We start from the raw sequence: 14,436 nt of genomic DNA, 5'->3' as shown, positions 1-14,436 counted from the left end.
CAGCAAACAACACCAAATAACAAACTGTAACAACAAACAATAGATAAAACAAACGGGCTCACAGTATTTAGTAATTTTTAACTGTAATAAAAATTAGTATAGTTGAAAAGTGTTTATTATTTTATTTGTAGTTAAAAGAGTAATGTAAAAAAGGAACATTTTTACTATATTTAGGGTAAAGAGGGAGTATATTTAAGTTTATGGATTAAATACTGAATCTTCCTAATTAAACCAAAAGTAATTTAATCTTAACCATCCAATTTTATCTCAAATTTAAAACTAAATAATTACTCTTTAATCCTTACAACAGATATAGGAGAAAGTTTTTTTTTTTTTAACTTTGTGGTTAAAATAGCTTCAATTATGATTCAATCTATTCAATTTTTACCGCGATTAGGAGTAGTTATTTTTATTTTTATCGATGTAGCACGCTATTAAAAGAGTAATTAATCGCGGGTCTATTATCATTTCCTAATTAGGTACTCAAAAAGAGTATCCCGTTATACCCCGAAAAATTCTACTATGATTCTAGATCAATTAATCATCCTCCACTCAAAAAATGACACATCAACTATGATCACGATGATAAAAAAAAATACCATTAACGACAAATATTTGGACATAATCGGGACTATTTTAATCATGTGTATTGAAAAATTTCTACAATTGTTCAGAACCAATTCATCCCGAACATGTCAGTATCACTGACGACATGCCATCCACACAGGGAATTATTACAAACATCCGGTCCTCACAAAACTCCATAGGAGATACGACAACAAACTCCGAACTCCATAGGAGAAACGACACGTTTTTATCCAAAAACAACAAGCGTCATTTCCTCCGAGGCCCGGGTGCTTGGAATAAAAACTGAATCCATATCTAGTTAGGAAACATTTATAAAAAAAACTCCGAGTCAGCTGTTTAGTCCCAAGTAGCTAGGTCTGCCCAAAACAAGAAGTAAATATACTAGTCAAATACTCCTATTAATATATAAATAGGATACTCAAGTAAAACGGTGTCAGACATGCATATATGAACACTGATAAATCAATCTCCACCTTCAGATCATAATAATCAAATATCATAATAACACCTATACTATAGAGATCATTACAAATTTAACACCTTTAATCCAAAATCTGCACAAGCAATCATGAAAAACTTTATTAACCCCTCTTACTTTTTCACTCTTCAACCCTAATCCTCGCCTGGTTTTACAAAACCCTAGATCGGCAAAAAGCGATATAACCGATGGACAAAAAAGACCCAACAGCCAAACAGATTTAGTCTCCTCCGCTTATAAAACAGTGATCAAATCCGCTTACAAACTTGAAATTAAACATGGATAACCTAAATTGGAATAAAATCTTAACCTGGTGCTAAGGATAAGTACAAGCTAGCTATATCTGACAAGTATGATCCAATATAGTATAATCAGGATTTTTACCTTCACGATCTTTCTCAAAAGGAGAGATTTGAGGCAACTACATAGAAAAAAACTGTAAAAAAGAAGAAAAAATCAATTGAAAAACATAGATTAAGGGATAAGATCGCGGTATCAGTGAATTCTGGATCCGTCAAGAGGGTTTGACAAAGAGAGACCAACAGAGCTCAGTTGGCAGTATGCCCACCTCCGGGGGGTTTTAGAGAGATATCTAAAGGAGGAGGAGGAGGTGGACAGAATGCCAATAAACTCTGTGAGAAACACTTTGTTAAACCCACATGAAAACTTAAGCCTTTTTTTTCTTGTAGTCAGAAGAAGGGAAAGGGAAAGAGAAAGAGAAAGGGGGAGGGGGAGATAGAGAGGGGTGAGGCAGATGGGGGGTTATTTAAGAGGAGATGGATGGGTGGTAGTACAGTAAATAAGAGAGAGAGAAGGGGGTGGGGTTGGGTGTAATTAATTGAAAAGATGAAAGAAAAATCAATAATTATAAGATTAGATGGTTCATAATTCTCTGACTTCATTGGGGTTGTTATGTTTACAACAATGGAAATGGAAGAAGGATCATCATAGTTATTCTTCCCCTTTCCCCCCTCGTTCTTTGTGAAGAAACCCTTTTTAAACCCTCAACCCCCCTATCTTTCTCAAAACTAATACCAGCCGTTTGTATTAAAAACTAGAGATAAGACCAAAATTTAATCTTAACCTATTAATCCGAAGTCTAAATTTAATTTTAATATATGAAATTGTCCGAATAAAATTAATTTTAGCTATGTTATTATCAAAAATTTAAAAATATTGATTTGACTGTTATTTAATTATCACATCAAACTTTTAAACATCAATTATGTCTAATATATTTAATGTGTGATTAAAAACTCGTTAAAATACTAGTAACAACTAAAGGTCTGTTTGGTTCAGCTGTTAGCTAATAGTTGTTGTTGTTGCGGTTGCAGTAAACTGTTTGCTGTTGTTGTTGTTAGCTTTTTGTTATTAGTTGTTTAATTATTAGTGTTTGATAAAATTATATTGAACTGTTAGTATTTAAAATATGTAATATAGACATGTTTTAAATTAACAAATAAATAAATTATAAAATAAAAAATATATTGCACAAATTAATAAAAATAATCTAAATAAAAGATAAATTTTTTTATTGAACCTTACAAAACCTTTCGATAATTTTGTTATAGAAATAGAAATAATGTTAAAGAAGAAACATATAACTACAAACAATTGTTTATAAAAAGTTTCAAAAAGAAGTTTTTCATGAAAAACTCCAAAACTCTGCAGTTTCCAGAAAAAATGTTAAACGTTGTTGTTATATAAACCTAACCAAACGCTATATTTCCTATAGTTTTGAGTGAAACGTTAAACGTTCATCCAAAAAGCTGAAACACACACCTTCTAAGCCTGTCACATACGAGTTAATCACAATTTTTTTTTTGTCAATGTGTTTAAAATGTTTGCCACGTTACTTTTTTTTTTTGGTAGGATAGGAAAGGAAAAAACAAAACACCACAAAAACAAAGACTTAGCCCGGGATCAGTCTAGGAAAACCGACCCCAACCATATCATCCCTCAGAAGAGAAGAAAGGAAGTTAGGAGGATAAGAGAAGGTAGAAACTCCCAGACTCCTCATGTGGCCTTCTTCTGCAAGACGGTCCGCCACCCTGTTTTGCTCCCTGAAGATGTGACAGAAATTGATGGACTCGAAGGAAGAACAAAACCTTCTTATCCCTTTGATTAAGTTCTTGCTACTTAGACAAGTAGTATTCATATCAGAGATCATTCTGATAACTTCCATATTGTCAGATTCAACGATCAGCTTTTTCAAACCCAGATTAATAGCTAATCTGAGACCAGAATAAATCCCCCAGAGCTCCGCCGAAAAGGAAGACCCTTTACCTAAATTTTGAGTAAACCCATACACCCAGCCGCCTTCTGCATTTCTTAACACCCCTCCAGCAGAAATTTTACCATCTCTTAGGCACGAGCCTTCAGTATTCAATTTCACCAATCCTTCACTAGGCCTACTCCAGCTAAAGAGATGGACCTCCCTCCTCTGAATAGACCTAGCTACAATGTCCTCTTTGAAGCTATCCACAATAGTCCAAATCTTTCTGGAGAAAAAATTAAACAGATTGGGAGTGACAACAGTTCCTCCATCAAAAATCTCTTCATTCCTCCATTTCCATATCTGGTGACAAACTACTGCAAAAATGGTCACACCATGTTCAAGATCAGCCAACAGCTACCCACCAATACCATCCACAAACCAGTCGAGATCCGAATGAGATAAGAAAGCAGGCAACAATTGGTCTGGTATAACTTTTCTCCATACCTCTTTGCTCTTAGCACAGTCTCTAAGAGATAAAACTCCTTATGCATTGACAAACTACTTCAATTTATTGACAAACTTGTTTGAACAGTCTGTAACCAATAAATTAGTTTAAGCAAGTTCAATTCAAACCCTCACGAGATAAAACTCCTTATGCATTGAGCCGGACAATGAAGTTCAATGATTTTATTGAAATAAAATAAAATAAAATTCAATAATATTTGTCAAATTTATCCCAAACTATAACAATGGGCGAAATTTACCCTTTCCGCTCTTCCGTTCTCGCATTCCCTCGTTTCTCATGCCAAACAAACTCACGAGAAAGATAGGTTTTTATTTGGAACAGGCCAAATAATGACGAAACGTTCATCAGTTTCAGCTGTTGAATAAAAGCAGCCTTCTTGGCTTTATTAGCCTTCTTACTTTATTTTTATAATTTTCTGTAACCGCTCCCCCCTTCTTATTCATCTTTCCTTTTGTCTACGGCTAGTCTAATATCATGAATTCTTATATTAAGCATCGGATCTATCATATCACTCGGAGGACCTCCAATTCACATTTTGACACGTGTATTGTGACCTCACGTAATAATAAAAAAAATGGAACCTTTTATAATATATGTGGATCCATGTTACACGTGTCAAAATATGTATAGAAGGTTCTCCATTTGACGTGGAGAACCAGATGCTTCTAATAATTTGCCCTGATATCATATCAACAATGCCCATTTGATTTACCTATTACTTGTTGTTGCTGTTTGGTGTTACAGTTTGTTATTTATTATTGGAAAATACTTATTTTTTGAGAATAGGGATCCGATGCTTTTATAAAAACCTACTTTTCGGATATAAAAAATAAACATGAAGTGTCTAACCAAACATGTAAATGCTCCGGGATTTTTCTACTTTCATCTCCTCAATTTGCAGAAATTTTATAATAATATATCAATGTATACATTTATTTGTTAGGATCTATTTATTTGTTGAAAAATATTAAGTAAGAAAAAAAATTGTTGGAAAATAAAATATTTTTCAATGTTTTACTACGTACCTCACTGGAAAACGGTAATAAATGGTGGATGTTTATTAATTTCAAAATGGTAAAAAAAAAATGAAGTATATTCTTTTGAAATCTTAATGATTATTGATTAAGAATAATGAGATTAGACACATTTGTAAAGGAGTGAAAAACTTTAATCATGATGGAATGCTGAACAAATATTGAAAAGATAAGTACTTATTTGGGTTTTTTAAAATATAAAATGTTTGGTTATAATTAAGAAACAATAAGTATATTTTAAAATGAAAATTAATTAAATTTTATCTGTGCAACATTAATAATAAATAATAACAATGGAATCAAACAAAATCTAAATATATTTTTCATGTGCAACATATTTAACAATATCTCAGTAAAAATGAATCCATTTAGTAAAAAAGAATAGAGATATAATGAATAAAATAGAAATGAGTTTGAAAAATATATTGAAAGATAGAACTACCATATAAGGTGGAATTATGAATGGAAATGTAGTTGGTCATGCCATTTATTGATTGTTTAAATATATCAAGTATATTAAATGAGATTTTGTCACATTCCTACATGACATCAAAATAGCTCATTATGCCAGCGTGGAATTTTCTTGGCCATTGTTGACTTCATATCTAACAAGGAAATTCTGTGAAGGATAATAATAATCTCCATTGCTAATTCACTTTATTAGCCTAGTCTAATCTTAATAAACATCAAACTGCTAATCATGCCAGCTTTGAATAATTACTTTTCAGCTTCTAGATTAATATTTCTCTTCCTTTTTACTTACTAATTAAGAGATAGATTTTTGTGAAGAATTATATGACAGCGAAATTCGGATTGAAGTGTCATAATCGTGTTAGGTTTATTTATTTCGTGTCGTTATATATAATATAGAGCTACTAGACTCTAAACATGATGATCGTTTTAAATAATTGAGTCTGTAGAATATTATAGAAACTGCATCTACCTTTATTTATGAAAGTATATATCCTATTTATAGTTTACATGTATTCTGCCACATCACCGTTATATATTCATTGTCGATATACTAATATTTATGTATAACAACAAGCTTCATATCCCCTCCTCATGATGGAATTGCTAGGCCCGTAGATAATACTCTCGCTTGACTAAAGAAGGTTGCACCTTGTACTTTTTATTCAGGGGTTCATATCTCCGATATAGATGATATTTATCATGCCCTTGAACTTTTGTCTCTTTGATTCATTTTCTAATTGCGTTCTTCACCATCTTGGATGTTTTAAGCGAATCTATCAAGCTTGTCCCTTTCAATCAGTGTCTCTATCTCTTTAGACAATTCCCAACAAGTTTATGTATCGTGGCTATTGGTTCTATGAAATCTCCAATATACTCTAGTGTTTCTCTCAAAGCTTTCTCCCACTTTGGCGTTGGGATACTGTATATTCCATTTATACGGGATCTTCTCAATCCACATCAAAATTTCTTTTTTGGGACCATTTAGGGGTGTATATATTGGGCGTTCCGAATATTTCTTTTGTGCTTCTGAGATGTAGCTCAGGAGACTTTTGCCCCTTATGTTCAACTTTTCGATTCTTTAGCATCGCCTTCCGCTCTCTTTTTACATCGTCCAAATCCATGAATTTTTTTGGACATGTTGATCAGTTCAGAGTCTCCGGGCGATTTGTGACCAAATCTTCTCTCATTCTTCCGCGAGTTGTGTTATGAATGAGTGATTCAATCATCGTCAAATCGTGTAATTTGTACACACAATTGATTAAAGTTATCAATATATTCTCGTGAGGGTTGTTCTTCTCCTTGTACGAGGTCATACCATTTTCATCAGGCGATTGTTGGTGGTATGCACCCGGTAAACTTTGTGCAAAATTCTTTACTCAACTGTTCTCATCCATCAATTAACCCTGACGCTAGAGACTAAAACCAGTTGAATGTTGGCCCAAGCAGAGTCGTTGAAAATACCCGACATATGATCCCTTCATTTGTATCACATACATCCATAAGCTTTTTATACTAACAGAGGTGAGCTTCCAGATTTCCTTCACCTTCGTAATGTGGTAACATTTGAGGTTTGAACCGGCAGTCTTTTGTAGCTTGGGAGCCAGGTACCCATATCTCAACAATGTGTCCAAGACTCGTCTATCCATGTCCTCGTCAATTCTTTCAATGCTAGTAGGTCGATAAATGGACCGGTTCGCCCCACTTCCGGCTCTCTCCAAGCTGTGACCTTGTTCAGACTTCTAGCATTGGAATCTCCACAGTTGGTTGTAGTCGTTGCCCTGTTAGTGGATCAAATAGCCACAGTTCTCTTCGGAGCTCAAGTCCTTCCATATGTCTTGATAGGGTCATCATGACAGGTACTACTGTTCGGGATGTTGGAGGTTCGTCATCCCTGGGGGCATATATGAGGAAAATTTTAAGAGGGAGCCTATGTCACACCCAACCCTAAACGACCTCAATCGGCATCGGGCGTGAAATAGAAAGATCATAATCAATACTTAGGAGTCTCCAATTTACCCAAATATCATTATATTACAATTTCAATACCAAAGTTCTAACCATCATTCTAACAATAAGCAGCCAACTTTCAAACCTCGCCTAATCGGTCGGTAACCTTCTCTATATCCTGTACTTTATCACCTAAAAACATTAAAACATTTAAAAACGTGAGACAAAAATCTCAGTAAGAAACTATCAGCCATAAAAAAAACCAACTTTACTTAACATAGTTACATATATACATTTATAAAGGGATTTAATCAAAACCTTATAAAATATACTCAAAATTTAAGTTGATATAACTTTATATATATAATGCATCTTATCAAAACGAATAAAAACAAATAAACGTTTTATCAAACCAATTCATAATCAAATAGATGTTTTATCAAACCAACTTGTAATCAAGTAAGTGTTTTATCAAACCAACTCGTATTCAATCAAGCGTAAAACCGTATATCAAAATCAATCATAACCGAAAACATAATCCAAATGAACTTAAAACATTGTATCCATCCTCGAGTTTCTCCCCTTAAGTATCAATCCATAACCACATATATAATCGAGACGTCTCTTAACATTGCCTATCCCATATGGTCTTACCCGACACTTCACTGCCATACCCAATAGGTCTTCAGAGTGTGTACACAGGCCATGTCCCTCACTGAACATGGTCTTCAAATATAAAACCACCGATCCGGATAACTCTAGATGGATATAAAATCATAAAATCGTAACGTGCTCAAATTTCCTTTCACAATCAAATTCCAAACTATTTCATAACCATAAATCATTTGGTTTCAATTAGCTCTTTTATAAAAATAACCACAATTATTCGAAATATCAATCCTTAATCAATAAAAATTACAAAGTTAATCAATCAAATTAAGCCTTAAATCAACATAATTAAGTATAATCTGAAAACCATTATTTCACAATAAAAAGCAAAATCGTGAAAAATCTCAATTTTACAAAATTCCCGTATAACCTTTAAATATCAATTTCTGAAAATTCTTTGATTATATATATATATATATAACTCAAAATATAGTTGATAGTTACTTACCTTGGCTATTAATTGAAGAAAATATACCCGATCGATTCTTCTCTAAATTCTGTCTAAGACGTTTCCCTCCAAACATTGCCGAAACTTAAAAATTCTTTGGTTAGGACTTAGATCTATACATAAGGAAGCTATGGTTTCAATTTCGAGTGATTCAGACGGTCGAATCTCCGTAAATCAAAGAAACGGTGGAGAAACGGTTCAGAGAAAACTGATGAATTTAACAGGAAAAGAAAAAGAAAATGAAAAAAAAACACATGATGATGATGCTCGAGTATATCTGTTCCAGATATATATCTCAACTTGAAAAATATCACGTTTGATGCTCCATCTTCATATAATCTTTTAAAATTATTCTAAGTTTTTAATTTACATATAAAACCATTAAATTAACTCTAAACTTTTCCTATAGCACCAAATAAAAATCATACACTCAATAATTATAATATATACTAATATCAAAATATAAATTTTAGAAATTTAGACACGGAAGTGACAGCCTATAATACCATGTCCATCATGAAGAGAAGGTGATGAGGTATAAGCAATATGTTCACTTACCACTGAAATGGAATGCAAACTGTTGGATCCATGCAGCACAGTTCTTCATGGAACACTTGTTGGGATTCCTTTATTTTGTGGTAGGGATTGTGCTGGAGCGAATGCTTATATTCTAGCTGCCATGCCGGAGATAAGTTCAATCAAACGATTGACCGAATGATGATCATGTGGGCAACAAGAACGACTCCTACTTCATTCAAGAAACTGGAAGGAGATGCATTATCCAGATTTTCCACCAATACTTCTTTTGAAGTCAGAACCGAGGTAGTAATGGGTATGGGTATCATAGGATCCCTAGTAGTTGGTGTCATCCCCTGAGGTTCCATTGTTATGAAATTCTATTTGTGTAGAGTTCCACGCTCACCGCACCAATTTGATAACTGTCTTTTCTTCGTAGACACGTGTTTCGTCCTTAGGAGACGCTGTAGGGTTCACCCGAGGACACTCTATTGCTAAAGTCATATAGGATTGAAGAATAAATGGATATTAAATAATACTTTAGAAAGTGATAGTTAACTTACTTGAAAAGATTCCCTATGCTCGGTATATACACACCTTTTTGTAACATACTTGCCTTATTGGGCTTAATTGAGCAGTTGTATCATTATTCTCATTAATGGCTATTTATTCTCCATTAAGTGTCGTTATTCTTCTCTAGAAGGAACAACGACTCCTGTTGTTTTCCTTATAACTGTCCAAATAACATACAACAATGGACATCCGTTCCTTCTTATTCGTATTTCAAGACGGGTCCTTTAGGTATCCTTCTACGTATCAGGACATGTACAACTTCTTGCGCGTCTTCAGATGGCGTACCCAACATGATAAGGTACTTGGAGGCGAATCTTATGTTCATATCTGTCTGCCCTACTCGTAGGCTCTTCTTGTTTCTTATTTTCCACGTATTTGTTTGTTTACTAATAGGCGATGACATCATGTGTGAATTCGGATATTATCACAAAAATCGCACAAAAACCTTCCAATTATTATTGTTATTTTGTTCATATCTATTTTCAGAAAAAGAGTTTGAATCATTTTCTTCGTTCTCGTTAGGTTGTACAACCTCTGTGTAACTCTTACGATGGGCCATTACGAAGAATTACATAAGAAACAATTTCTCCCTTTAACTGTTTTCAACCTTGCACTGATACCATCTAGAATATTATAGAATGAGAGAAACTTGAATATCCACGATTAGCTTTATTTGTGAAGGTATACGCTCATTTATAGTCTATATAATCTGTCACATTAACATTATACATTTATTATTAATATACTAATGTTTATGCATAAGAGCATCTCCAACAATCTCTTAAGTTTGCTCTTCAGTTAAAATTTAAGGAGTGAGAATGAAAAATCAGTTCCAACAGCCTCTTAGTGGCTCCTCAAATCACTAATTGCATCTTTATCCTCTCTATTAACAGAGAGCCTCTCTCCACCTCTTAGTGTCTCTTAATTCATTTTTTATTAATAATTTTTTATTAATGAGTTTCTCTCCTCACACTATTGGTAAATATAACAACAATTAATAATTTTAATGATAAAATAATAAATAAGGAATGAATATAAAGAGTATTGTTGGAGATGAAATGTCTTAGTCACTCTTAAATCACTAAGAGTCAATTATTTATATTATTTTTAGAGAGTGCACTAAAAGTCTATTAGAGATGCTCTGATAAAAACAAAGTCATATCAGTCAGATTTTGTTTGTAAATCATATTATGCTGTCACCTAAAATTATAGGGGTTGTTAACTAAAAACCGTAACAATTGTACAAGAGCTATAATCTTTTATTAGCAAAAAAATGTCTTCGTTTATAAAAGCAAATCTCTTTTTTTTTTTTTTGGTTCGTAACAAATCTCTTATTTATTATTAGGCAGAATTTTGATTCTTACTGATAAAATAGGATTCTTTCTGATTCTTATGCTTTAATTCGAAAATAATAATAAATAATCAAATAAGTTACGGGGATTAATTTGATAATATAAAGATTAACTATTGATTTTTTTAATATATTTTTTAGAAATAAAGTATCAATCTGGGTTTCACGTATAAAATAGTATTAATATAGACTTAACGTTTAAAAAAAATATTAATTTAAATTTCGATAACGAAATATGACACGCCATCATATCATTCCGTTAATTTTTTTTATCTAATGGATGAGATTAATTAACAATTGAATAAACTGATCAGATATAGTGTCTAAAATAAAGGGATGCGGTTTGATCTTTAATACTTTTGAAAAAGTGTAAATTTATTTCTAAACACACGAAAATTGTGTAAAATTGTTTTTGATGTTTCCAATCAAGTTCAATTTACTTTTATGTTATAGAAAATTTGAAAAAACTTATTAACTGTCACATCTGACCTTCCAAATATCAACTGTATTTAAAATATTTAACGTGTTACTAACACATTTATAAAAAAAACGTAATAGAATGCTAACAACTAAGTTTACTACATATAAATTAATCACAATTTTTTTTTTGTCGAAATGTATATTGTATTACTACTATAGTTACAAATAACCAATAAAAATTAATAAAAATTTTAAATTTATCGACAAGTTTGTTTCAAATGTCCTATATAATATAACAATCAAATAGTGTCGACCCAGTTCGTTTAAATTTTTTATTAAATAGAGATAAAATTGAACTTAAAAATGTTATAGGTAAATTTATACTATATTTTGTGTCTTTGAACGAATCTGCAATTTTCCAAAAATCAATAGGTCAAATTTGGTATTTATTCCAAAATAAACACTTAATTTACGGGTAAATTACAATCATGGCCATCTAAATTTACCTCAACTAATATTATGAGCATTAAATTTCAAAATTTAAAAGAAAATTCAGTCAACTTTATAATTTTTGACATTATGGGCACTAAACTTTAATTAACGGCTTAGAATAAATGTTGATGCCCATAAAATAGAAAATTTCAAGAATTGATGACATTTGAAGCAACTTTAATTTCCTTAACTTTTTTTATTTAGATGTCATTTAAATATTGTTTGGTTAGAAAATAAAAAATGCATGTTTAGAGAAAAAAAATTCCTAAAATTGTGATTTTGGAAAATAAAACAAGTGGTGCCCATGGCAAATGTGGTTCTAAACAATTTGAATTTTTTTGAATGTTCCCATTTAACAACGATAGCGATTATTTTGAGGTATTAATTGAAGTTTAATGACCATAATGTTAGAAAATTAAAATAGAGAGATTTTTATGTTACGTCTTGATTTTTAGTAATCATACTGCGAAAATAATAAAGTTTAGTGGCCATGATGTAATTTACTCTTTAATTTCCATATGGTATGGAATTAGGAAAAGACTAAGGGGTGTTTAGTTACCTATTTTTCACCTCATGTTTGTCTTTTTCACTTTAAAATGGTGAGTTTTATTTTAGGTGTTTGGTTAGACACATTTTGTTTGCGTTTTATAGTTGAAAAGTAGTGTTTTATAAAAGTAGGGAATCTCTGCTTTTTGAACTGATGGATGGTCGAGTAACAAAAAGGTTGTATTTTCCAATGTTATCAGAACCGAATCGGACATCAAACCGGATTTGTAACTGGACCACGGGTCACTTGGTCGGATCGGATTGTTCGGATTGGTCAGACCGAATGACGTAATAAATAAATAAATATATATTTTTTAATTTAATTTAAATTATTAAATTTATTAAGAGTTTTAAATTTTATTTTATGTATATTTAAAATTTAAATACCAAATAAACTTTGTTTATATGGTAAAGATCAATTAAATTTTTAATAATAATTATTAAAATATATAAAAAAAATAAATACTAAATAATATTTTATGTATATAGTGTTGTTATTAAACATAGATTGAAAGCTAGCTTAGTGGTAAGGTGTTTGTTCTCAAAACTAGTGGCCTAGGTTCAAATGTTTTTTTAACTAAATATGGATGGAGTAAATTACATCAATGGTATCTGAACTTTACTCTAATTCATACTTTGGTACCTATATTACATTTTGTCTCAAAAATATACCCGAAGTAACGATGACCGAATAATTAAGCATATTTTACCGGTTAATGGTCGGTCAATGCGATTTTGATGAGTAAATTACACTGATGGTACCTGAACTTTACCCTAATTCACACTTTGGTACCTAGATTTTATTTTATCCAAAAAATACACTTCAAGTAAAGATGACTCAATATTTTAGTATATTTGACCGATCAGTGATTGATCAACCCGAGTTTGACCATTTTAAATTAAAAATTGAGACCAATCATACACTCAATTAACATAAAATTATAATACTGTCATTTAGCTCATAAATGACAATGTTATAATTTTATGTTAATTGAGTGTATGGTGAGTCCCAATGTTTAGTTCATGTTACCCGGTCACTAACCGATCAAATGAACTAAACCTTTCAGTCACCTTTACTTGTGTTATGTTTTTAGGATAAAATAAAATCCAGGTACCGAAGTGTGAATTATGGTAAAGTTCGGGTACCATTAATGTAATTAACTCATGAAACTCGCGTTGACCGGTCATAACCGGTAAAAATATACTAAATTGTCTGGTCATCGTTACTTCAGGTATATTTTTGGGATAAAATGTAATCTAGGTACCAAAGTGTAAACTATGTAAAGTTCAAGTCCATTGGTGTAGTTTACCCAATATGGATGAATGGTTAACCGGACCAAACCGTTCAACCAGACCGGTTCACGGTTGACTTGGCCGGTTCACACGGTTCAGTCCGGGTTGTTCAGCCTCCTAAAAACTAGTCTCAATCGGACCGAATATCTGACCGGTTCGCGGTTGAATTGGTCGAACCGGCTGGTCCGGTCCAGTTTTCACAATATTGGTATTTTCCGGTACATCATTATGAATTGTATTAGTCTTTCTAGTAGGTATCCTTAATTCTCTCATCTCTTGAATCTATTTGTTCTAGATACAAAAATAAAATGAAAATGAAAGCAGTTATTTTTCAATAGTAAATAACAAACCGTAACAGTAAATAATAAATATCAGCAAATCAAACGAGGCTGTGAGAGAAACCAATTAACTTAATTAAACTGTGACAGTTTTTATTAAACAAAATGAAGTTAATAGAAATATAGTAAATGAAAAGAAGACCCCACAATCCTTCAATTGATGGTCCTACTATGACACCAATGATGTAAAAAGTGTGGAATCCTAGGTAAATTCTTATTTCTTCAACCCATGAATTATCTTTATTCTTTCTCAATTTTGACCTATATTAAACCAACTTTTAATTCAAATCCATGTTTGGCTTTGATACTAATTGGTACAACTTAAATACCCTTTTCCCAAAATATCTATTAATTAATAGTAGAAAAATAAAAAGAGAGTACACGTGGGTTAATGAAAGACGTTCTCGTCCAATCTCATCTTCTACTTATCTCAATACAACATTAACACACGCAAAACCTATGCAACAGAGACTGACATTATTTTTACACCGCCATACACATCAAAATTGCGCAACTAGGTCAATG

The 14,436-nt window shown here is 31.9% G+C and overlaps 1 long non-coding RNA gene across 1 annotated transcript; it reads right to left on the bottom strand.

Moving 5' to 3' along the window:
• Positions 1-583: 583 nt before the first annotated feature.
• Positions 584-2,016, bottom strand: LOC136234721 (uncharacterized). The gene is made up of 2 exons (XR_010691448.1): positions 1,451-2,016; positions 584-944 (listed from the first exon to the last, which is right to left on the bottom strand). It is a non-coding gene; the product is annotated as an uncharacterized lncRNA (long non-coding RNA).
• Between the last annotated feature and the right edge of the window lie 12,420 nt (positions 2,017-14,436).

Source organism: Euphorbia lathyris, chromosome 7 (genome assembly GCF_963576675.1).
Source record: "Euphorbia lathyris chromosome 7, ddEupLath1.1, whole genome shotgun sequence".
Taxonomy (NCBI): Eukaryota; Viridiplantae; Streptophyta; class Magnoliopsida; order Malpighiales; family Euphorbiaceae; genus Euphorbia; species Euphorbia lathyris.
The sequence above is the reverse complement of the archived record's forward strand: the minus strand, read 5'-3'. Positions and strand labels throughout refer to the sequence as shown.